The sequence below is a fragment of the Alosa alosa genome, chromosome 21 (assembly GCF_017589495.1).
Source record: "Alosa alosa isolate M-15738 ecotype Scorff River chromosome 21, AALO_Geno_1.1, whole genome shotgun sequence".
Classification (NCBI taxonomy): Eukaryota; Metazoa; Chordata; class Actinopteri; order Clupeiformes; family Clupeidae; genus Alosa; species Alosa alosa.
Genome location: NC_063209.1, coordinates 9910372 through 9920371, shown reverse-complemented (window position 1 = coordinate 9920371; position 10000 = coordinate 9910372).

The following is a 10000-nucleotide window of genomic DNA, read 5'->3' as shown; positions in this document are numbered from 1 at the left end:
TGGCTCAGGGTCCCCAAAGTCAGGGCCAAACCTGACACGGCTGAAAAGCTGGTGCTCACACACACACACACATACGCACACACACACACACACACACACACACACACACACACACACACACACACACACACACACACACACACGCACACACACACACATACACACACACACACAAACACACACACACGCATACACACACACACGCATACACACAGACATACATTCATAACCACGCATGCAGAAATACACACACACACACTCACCTATGAACCACATTCACACACTTACACACATGCACCTACACATCCATACACACACACACACACACACACACACACACATCTGGGCACATATACAGACACACACATACACAAAGAGTTGGCTTGAGAAGAGGCTACCCAAGCTATCAGTTGCCATCAATGATTAATGACCCAAGCCAAAGCACAGCACAATCTTAGGATGGCCACATGACGGAGGGACAGCAGGGGCCCTGAATTACACCCCCCACACACACACACACACACACACAACCCCAAGCCTTCATGTCACCAGACAAACCCTCACCCCCTACTTCACAAGAACATTATTAAACAATATCACCACATAAAGAACTCATGCATTATCAAAGTGTCTAACCTCACATTAAGCAAACACTGCACAAGAATATAAACATGTTATTAAACTATATTACCTCAGATTATGGTCTAATAAAAACCTTGAGAAAGTCCAAACATTATTGAACAATATTATCTCAAATGAAAATGAACACCACATAAACTTTGGTTTTCACAGCACTGGTGTAATTGTCACCTTGTAAATGCTTATGTAGAAGTATTATACAATATCAACCTAAAATAATAATAATAATAATAATAATAATAATAATAATAATAATAATTATAATAATAATAATGCCCCAATTATGTTTAACCTTGTTGCTGTGTAAAATAAATGATGAGGCTTTGCCTACTATTTATTAGCCGCTTCAGTCTCAGTTTTGAGTCTGTGATGCTGCATTTGGAGATGTGCTCTTTGCTCAAGCTCAACATGGGTTTGTTATGTTGAAGTCCACCCATAATGGACACATCCACGCCATTACACCACCATACCATAAGGCACATATCCACCACATGCACACACACACACACACACACACACACACACACACACACACACACACACATATAAACACACATGCACATGCAATATCCATATCATCTATCGTATCGCCATTGATTCATGTGTTCTTAAATGAAATTATGCAGTCACTTCACACACACACACACACACACACACACACACACACACACACACACACACACACACCACACACACACACACACACACACACACACACACACACTCAGGCACACACACACACTTACACACTCAGACACACACACACACAGACACGCACACAGAGACACACTCACTCACCCACACACATGGCGGATTACAACATTACTGTCAGCATTAAAATTAATGAGGCAGCTTCCTAACCCTGACTCCTGCTGTTTTGGTGGAGCGTGTGTGTGTGTGTGTGTGTGTGTGAGCACCAGGGAGAGAGGAACTCGGTGGAGAGCACGCAGATGGCCAGGGAGAGGTCAAAGGGTCACTGATGAAGCTCTATGACCCCGGGGAAAACACGGGGAAAAAAAGAGACCAGCTTTGGATCCTATAATGGAGATCGAAATAGAGCATTTGGATGATTATCTCTTTCTCTCATTTAATAGATATGCATCTCAATTCACAGACATACAAAAGTATATTTAGACTAACATCAAATCAAAAAACATACATTTCAGTACTCTCTCTCTCTCTCTCTCTCTCTCACTCTCTCTCTCTCTCTCTCCCTCCCTCTCTCTCTAATGTCAACCTAAGAAATGACAAAATCACAAATATTGTTCTGTTAACATTTTCCATTCAGAACAAGTAAACAGCCCTCCATGCAGACTTTGTTGTCTCCAAATCACATTGCATGTAATGTAATCAGACTCATTGCATGGTTTGCATGCAATTTGATTGGGTCATAGTGAATACTGATCTAGAATAGCTTTCAGGTTGTAATGCTAAAACATTGTGTCCTTGCTATACCTTTGTACTATAGAAATGTATAGCATGAGGTTTCAACACAGGTTCTTTACAGGCAGGGAATGTAATGCTGATATTCATATATTTAGTGGATTACTGGGGATTACACCGCCTCATTCAACTGGACAGAAACTTCAGTGGGTTTTTATGCTAATCCTGCAGCTCGCCTCCTGTCAACACTTCCTACTACCGGTCTCAGCGTAACATCCCAGCTTTCTGCCAACACGGTTGTGTTTCACTGACCCCTTCCGTCCCAGTCTTATTATGTTTTCACAGCTCTGCAATCGTGCCACACACACACACACACACACACACACTCCACACATAACCACACAAACACACACATGCATGCGTTGACACACTCACACTTACACACAGGAGCTCTGTTGGTTGACCTTCACCGGGCCCGGTGCAGATGGACCAAGACGGAGACATTTACACGGAGTGGGCGCTGCTCGACGTCTGGTAAAACGCTCGCGAGAAGAGCTAGACGGACAAGGCCTGACTCACGGCCTGAACTTTGTTTGTGAACTTGTCACTGTCTCTCTGACTCATTAGCAGAAGTTTCCATGGATTACACACACACACACACACACACACACACACACACACACACACACACACACACACACACACTCACACACTCCCGGGGAAAACCACGAGGAAAAAAAAGAGGCCAGCTTTGGATCCTATAATGGAGGTCGAAATAGAGCATTTGGATGATTATCTCTTTCTCTCATTTAATAGATATGCATCTCAATTCACAGACATACAAAATTATGGCAAATTCAACATCAAATCCAAAACATACATTTCGGTACTCTCTCTCTCTCTCTCTCTCTCTCCCTCCTCTCTCTCTCTCTCTCTCTCCCTCCCTCTCTCTCTAATGTCAACCTAAGAAATGACAAAATCACAAATATTGTTCTGTTAACATTTTCCATTCAGAACAAATTAAACAGCCCTCCATGCAGACTTTGTTGTCTCCAAATCACATTGCATGTAATGTAATCAGACTCATTGCATGGTTTGCATCACAATTTGGGGGTCATAGTGAATACTGATCTAGAATAGCTTTCAGGTTGTAATGCTAAAACATTGTGTCCTTGCTATACCTTTGTACTATAGAAATGTATAGCATGAGGGTTTCAACACAGGTTCTTTACAGGCAGGGAATGTAATACTAAATATTCATATATTTAGTGGATTACTGGGGATTACACCTCATTCAACTGGACAGAAACTTCAGTGGGTTTTATGCTAATCCTGCAGCTAAGCCTCCTGTCAAACTTCCCTACCGGTCTCGGTCCCCAGCTTTCTGCCAACACGGTTGTGTTTCACTGACCCCTTCCGTCCCAGTCTTATTATGTTTTCACAGCTCTGCAATCGTGCCACACACACACACACACACACCACCCACACCACACAAACACACACATGCATGCGTTGACACACTCACACTTACACACAGGAGCTCTGTTGGTTGACCTTCACCGGCCCGGTGCAGATGGACCAAGAGCGGAACATTTACACTGAGTGGGCTGCTTTCGGCGATCTGGTAAAACGGCTACATGAGGAAGAGCTAGGCGGACAAAGGCCTGACTCCGCGGCCTGAACTTTGTTTGTGAACTTGTCACTGTCTCTCTGACTCATTAGCAGAAGTTTCCATGGATTACACACACACACACACACACACACACACACACACACACACACACACACACACACACTCACACACTAATCAGAGGCTACGAGCTGCAGGCCTTTGCATGGTGAGGTGTGCTGTTGCATTGCTGCCATTTAGCAAGTGCTCACCCTCACACTTACACTAATCAAGCGTCTCAGTGTCTTATTCAGAATGCACTAAATAAGCAGTGTCAAGTGACACACTTGGACTAGCTTACGCACAGACAGTACACACACACACACGCGCGGTGCTATGCAAATACACACATATACACACACACACACACACACACACACACACACACACACACACACACATGCAGTGCATAAAATACACACACACACACACACACACACACACACAATGCTTTTCATGATCCTGCATGACTGTACTGCCAGCTGATTATCTATACAGGTCTGCCAGAGACGTGGCTGAGGGAGACAGAGGAAACCTGACCTGCACAGAGACCTCCGGCAGGCCGGTTAATGTGTGGGATTCTCACATGGCTTTCCGTGGGCTTTGATGCCTGACGTGTTGAGGCAGGAGACTCCCACCTCTAAACCCGACACCCCCTTACCCTGCAACCCTCGCCCCTCCACAAAGGAGCAGTCTAATTACTGTAGAAGGAGAACTCATCCACTCACATCCACTCACACACACACCATCCTATTATTACTGTTGTTATTTACGTCTGTTAATTTCTAATTCTGTACCCCCCCCCTCTTTTCTTATGTATTCTTATGTTTGTTGTTGTCTTTTTTTGTATGTAACTATCAACAATAGCTGTTGTATGTGTTGTTATATGTTACTATCAACAATAGCTTTGGCAACACTGTTCCCACACAGTCATGTTAAAGCAACTTTGAATTGATAGAATTGAATTGAGAGAGGGAGAGAGAGAGGACGAATAGAAGATAAAAAGTGGAGAGGAGAGAGCATGAGAAGGTGAAGGAGGAGAAGATAGAAGAGGTGGTGTGGGAGAGAGGGATGAGAGAGAGGGATGGAGAGAGAGATAGAGAGTGAAGGAGTATATTTAATTTATGCAGGTAGTCACACTTTGTGAACCCTGCCGAGCTCCTCTGCTGCCCTGCCTCACTGCATTACGCCTAATTGTCTGTGATGTCTCTGTCTCCTCCTCTACCTTTCCCTCTCTCCCTCTATCTGTCTCTTCTTTCTTTTCCACCTCATTTTCTCTTGGCTTCTTCTCTTCTCCCTCATCCATGTGTTCCTTTGCTCATTTCATTCTGCCTTCATTTCTCCCCTCATCTGTCTCCCTCCCCCTCTCCTCTCTTCTTCACTCTCTTTCCTCCTGTCCAGCCCTCCTTTTCTGTCTCAATTCCCTTTCTCTCTCATTTACTCTTTACTCCTTTCTTCCCCTCATTCTCCCCTTTCATTTTGTCGTATTTGCCTCCTTCCCACTTTTTATCTCTCTGTCTCTCTGTCTCTCTCTCTCTACCTCTCTCTCTCTCTGTGTGTCTCTCTCTCTCTCTCTCTCTCTCTGTCTCTGTTCCTTCCGAGGGCTGTGAGCTGCATGTTCATGCACTTCCCTCCCTGCAGTGAAAGGGGGCCGAATTGAGGAGTGTGAGTCTCTCCTCTGCGTCAGATGAGTGGAAGAGACCCTGAGCCTGTCGCCCTAATCCCCGACAACCACAGCAGCATGCCGGCTATACCGCCACTACCACGGTCACCACGGCTACTAATGTCAGTACCGCCACTACCACGGTCACCACGGCTACTAATGTCATAATGTCAGTACTGCCACTACCACGGACACCACGGCTAATAATGCCAGCGCCACCACTACCACGAAAGCCACGGCTACCGTCATGCATCCTGGGCCACCGTTAGCATGGTGATGTAACATTGACAGCCATAGAGGTCAGCCCCTGGGCCAGTCAGGACAAATTTGCCTCCACGTCCAAAATCTCTCTCTCTCTCTCTCTCTCTCTCTCTCTCTCTTCTCCACCCCCACCCCCCCATTCTCTCTCTCCCTCTCTCTATCTTTCCCTCTTTCTCTCTTCTGGCTAATCACCACCGTGTAGGTCACATTCACAGGACAGTGCTCCCCCATCTCCTCCACTTTGCGTCATGGCTGAGCGGCTTGGCCGTGTGTGTCCTGCGTGTGTTTAACCTCGGTGAGATGAGCTGTGTTATTGAGCCCGTGGCCCACGGACACCGGCCATGATTTAACGCAGGGCCAGGCAGGGACCGGGGGAGCGACCAGGGAGGGAGCAGGAGAACATGGGGCCCTGGGTAGAGGGCAGCTCCTCAGGCACAAGTGGCTTAAGCAGAGGGCCTGGACAGGGCACCCAGAACAGGTAATTACCTGACAATCCAGAATGGGAAATGAAGGAGAAAAAATAGAACAGAGTATGCAGATACGTGTGCGTGTGTGTGTGTGTGTGAGAGAGTGTGTGTGTGAGTGTGTGCGTGTGTGTGCATGTATGGTAGTGTGTGTGTGTGTGTGTGTGTGTGTGTGTGTGTGTGTGTGTAATTGTTTGTCAATTATGTGTATAGCTGCATGTCTTTATTTATGTCTGTTTGCATCTGCATGCATGTGTGTGTGTGTGTGTGTGTTTGTTTGCTGGGGACTGGTTGCTGTGTATCATCGGAGTCCGCAGGGGGAGAGAGAGAGGAGGAGAGCCGATGGATCTGATGTCTTAGCAGGATAATAGGCGGGGGAATCTGAGCGGATCAGGAGCTCTTTATCAGCGCTTGTGTATTACAGGCGGATCAAGAGGAGCTCTGGGCTCCTCCCCTCTCCATGACTCACAAAGCAGCTCGTGATTATTCGGCCTAAATGGAAAACACTCTGTCTCACGATAGTGGTGTGCTGCTGCTGCTGCTGCTGCTGCTGCTGCTGTGTGTGTGTGTGTGTGTGTGTGTCAAAGTCAAAGTCAGCTTTATTGTCAATTTCTTCACATGTTCCAGACATACAAAGAGATCGAAATTACGTTTCTCACTATCCCACGGTGAAGACAAGACATATTTTACCAATTTAAGTCCACAGACAAACATAACATTCAAGTAAACAAAAAAGTAAGTAAATAAGTAAATAAGAGGGCACATATAATAATGAAAAAATAAGAGCAGCAAAATTTGGTTGAAATTGTGCATAGACAGTCAATAAAATACTAGTGCAAAGTCAGGCCAATAAAAGGCTTGGGTAGTTCTGTTTGACCTAAGTAGTAAAGAAAGTGGCATAGTGGTGCAAGTTATGTAAGAGCAGCAGAAGTGTTGTGTTTTCAGGACAACAACACCAAGTTGTAAAGTGTACAAGTGTGCAAGTGTTCAAGTGTGCAAGTGGAGTAGTGCAGGCGGGCAGCCATTGTGGGTCCAATGTCCAGGATGTTATGTAGCTGAGGGTGGAGGGGAGAGGAGGGAGAGAGTTCAGCATCCTTACAGCTTGGTGTATGAAGCTGTTGGTGAGTCTGGTAGTCTTGGGGCGCCCAGGCTTCTGTACCTCTTCCCAGAGGGCAGTAGATCAAACAGATTGTGAGCGGGGTGTGTGTGTGTGTGTGTGTGTGTGTGTGTGTGTGTGTGTGTGTGTGTGTGTGTGTGGATTTGTAGGGCGTTGCCCCGTGTGTTAGGGAATAAGTGGTGTACAACTCAGACAAGGACTTGTGAGTACTACACATACACAGACATACTCTCTGTCCGCCTTCTCTCCACTAGACACCGACCAAGTAGAAAAACTGCCTCAGCTAAAACATCAACAAGCAGTCTTGACCCAATGCCCACCACCCTGGTCAAGGCCTGTCTTCCCATTCTCCGTCATCCAGTGGAGAACATCATAAATGCATCTCTTGCCCCTGGTGTGGTACCATCCAGCTTCAAAATGGCAGCAGTCATCCCCACTCTCAAAAAGCCAGGCTCAGACCCTGACAACCCTAACAACTATCATCCGATCTCCAACCTCCCCTTCATCAGCAAAATCCTGGAAAGAGCAGTGGCTGCCCAGCTTCAACATCACATGTCCCACCATGAGCTCTATGAACCTCTCCAATCTGGTTTCAGAACCCACCATAGCACTGAGACCGCCCTCATTAAAATCACCAATGACCTCCTGCTTGCTGCCGACAATGGCCTCATCACCATCCTCATCCTCCTTGACCTTTCTGCAGCTTTTGATACAGTTTCCCACACCATCCTCCTCCGTCGCCTCTCTGAGCTCATCGGCCTCAGTGGCACAGGACTGTCCTGGTTCCGGTCCTACCTTACAGGCCGGAAACAGTTCATCACCCTTAATGGCTCCAACTCTGATCCAGCGCTCGTCAGCCATAGCGTGCCCCAGGGCTCTGTGCTTGGTCCTCTGCTGTTCACCATCTACGTGTTACCCCTGGGTCATATTATCCGTAAACATGGACTCAACTTCCACTGCTATGCCGATGACACTCAGCTTTATATCAGCACAAACCCCTCCTCCCATCTCCCACCCATACAACTTGTCAACTGTCTGCAGGAACTCAAATCATGGATGACCACAAACCTACTCAAACTCAACAGTAACTAGATAAGAAAATATGACCGCTGCCCAGTCCAGCACGTTTTCCACAAAAATAAGTCACACTGAAAGGCATATATGATTCTAACTGTCTCACTGAATTGCATTATGCACACTCAATTTTCACTGGTATCTGCTAGACAACAAGTACCAAAACATGATTAGTTCATAGATTTCACATGTAAAATACATTTTATACAACCCCACCCCCATCTTGCCTGTTCATAATTCTGAGAAATTCTTGAATTGTGTGCATGTGTGCATGTACATGTTTATGTGTGTGTGTGGGTGGGTGGGTGTGCATGCATGTGCATGTGCTTGTGTGTTTGCCTGTTTATGTGCCTGTGTGTGTGCATGTGATTACCTGCAATTACAACACCTCATTTTTACTTTTTTGTGTTTAACTAGGTGGCGCTATACATGAAATGAGTGGTTATGGAATGGGTTGACATGGCCCTTTGAGATCAACATACAAAAAAAAATGGTCCTCCTAAACCTTACGGTTCTCGAGATATTCACAGAAAACTGTGTCTTTGAAACACTCTTTTCGGGGGTCCAGTCTAGCGGAGGGGCTACAGATCAAAAACGAAAAACGATGGTTCCATGCTATCTATGTGGGGTTACATGCCCACCAAGTTTCGTGTACCCCAGTCTTACAGAATCCTTGACGGAAATTTGGACATGCAAAAAAGAAAAAACAAAATCTGACTAAACCTATATGACCGCTGCGCAGCGAAGCGGCGGTCATAATAAGACAGAGCTCATGGTGGTGGCCCCTGCACCACTGCTCAGGAAAATTGGCCCTGGTTGTGGATGGCTGCTGGCCCTGGTTGTGGATGGCTGCTCCATTTACCCCATCTACTGAGGTGCGCAACCTGGCTGTTATTCTGGACTCCACTCTCTCCTTCCGTTCTCACATCAACAATGTCACCAAGTCTGCCTTCTACCACCTCAGAAGCATCTCATGACTCCGGCCTTCACTCACACCTTCAGTAACTGAGACACTCATCCACGCCTTCATCACTTCCCGTTTGGACTACTGCAATGATGTCCTGTCTGGACTGCCCACCAAGGCCCTTAGCAGACTCCAGTATGTCCATAACTCAGCTGCCAGGGTTTTAACCCACACAAAGCCCTGGCAGCATATCACTCCCATTCTCCAACAGCTCCACTGGTTGCCAGTCAAGTCACGCATCGCCTACAAGATCCTCCTGCTCACCTACAAATCTCTCCATGGACTCTCACCACAATACCTCACAGATCTCCTCCCCACCCCTTACACTCAGTCACGCTCCCTCATGGGTCCTCTCTGACAAGGACCTGCTGGCCACCCCACCACCAGGTTATGGACTTTTTGGGACAGGGCTTTCTCTGCCAACGCCCCAGACTCTGGAACAGTCTACCACTCTATTTCCGCTCTGCCCCGTCCCTGCACATGTTCAAAAAGCACCTCAAAACATTTATTTTCACCAATTCCTTTAACCCTAACCCTCCCATTGTTAAGCGACCTTGGGTACCATGAAAGGCGCTATATAAGTCCAAGTTATTATTATTATTATTATTATTATTATTATTATTATTATTATTCTCTCTCACACACACACACACACATGCCAGCAGTGTGACCATAGTAAGTCTCTGCAGCTTCCTCATGAAGTTTTTATGTTTAGCAAATTGAAACAGAAGTTTATTTGGCTAAATTGGCTATTGTGTTTGAACAA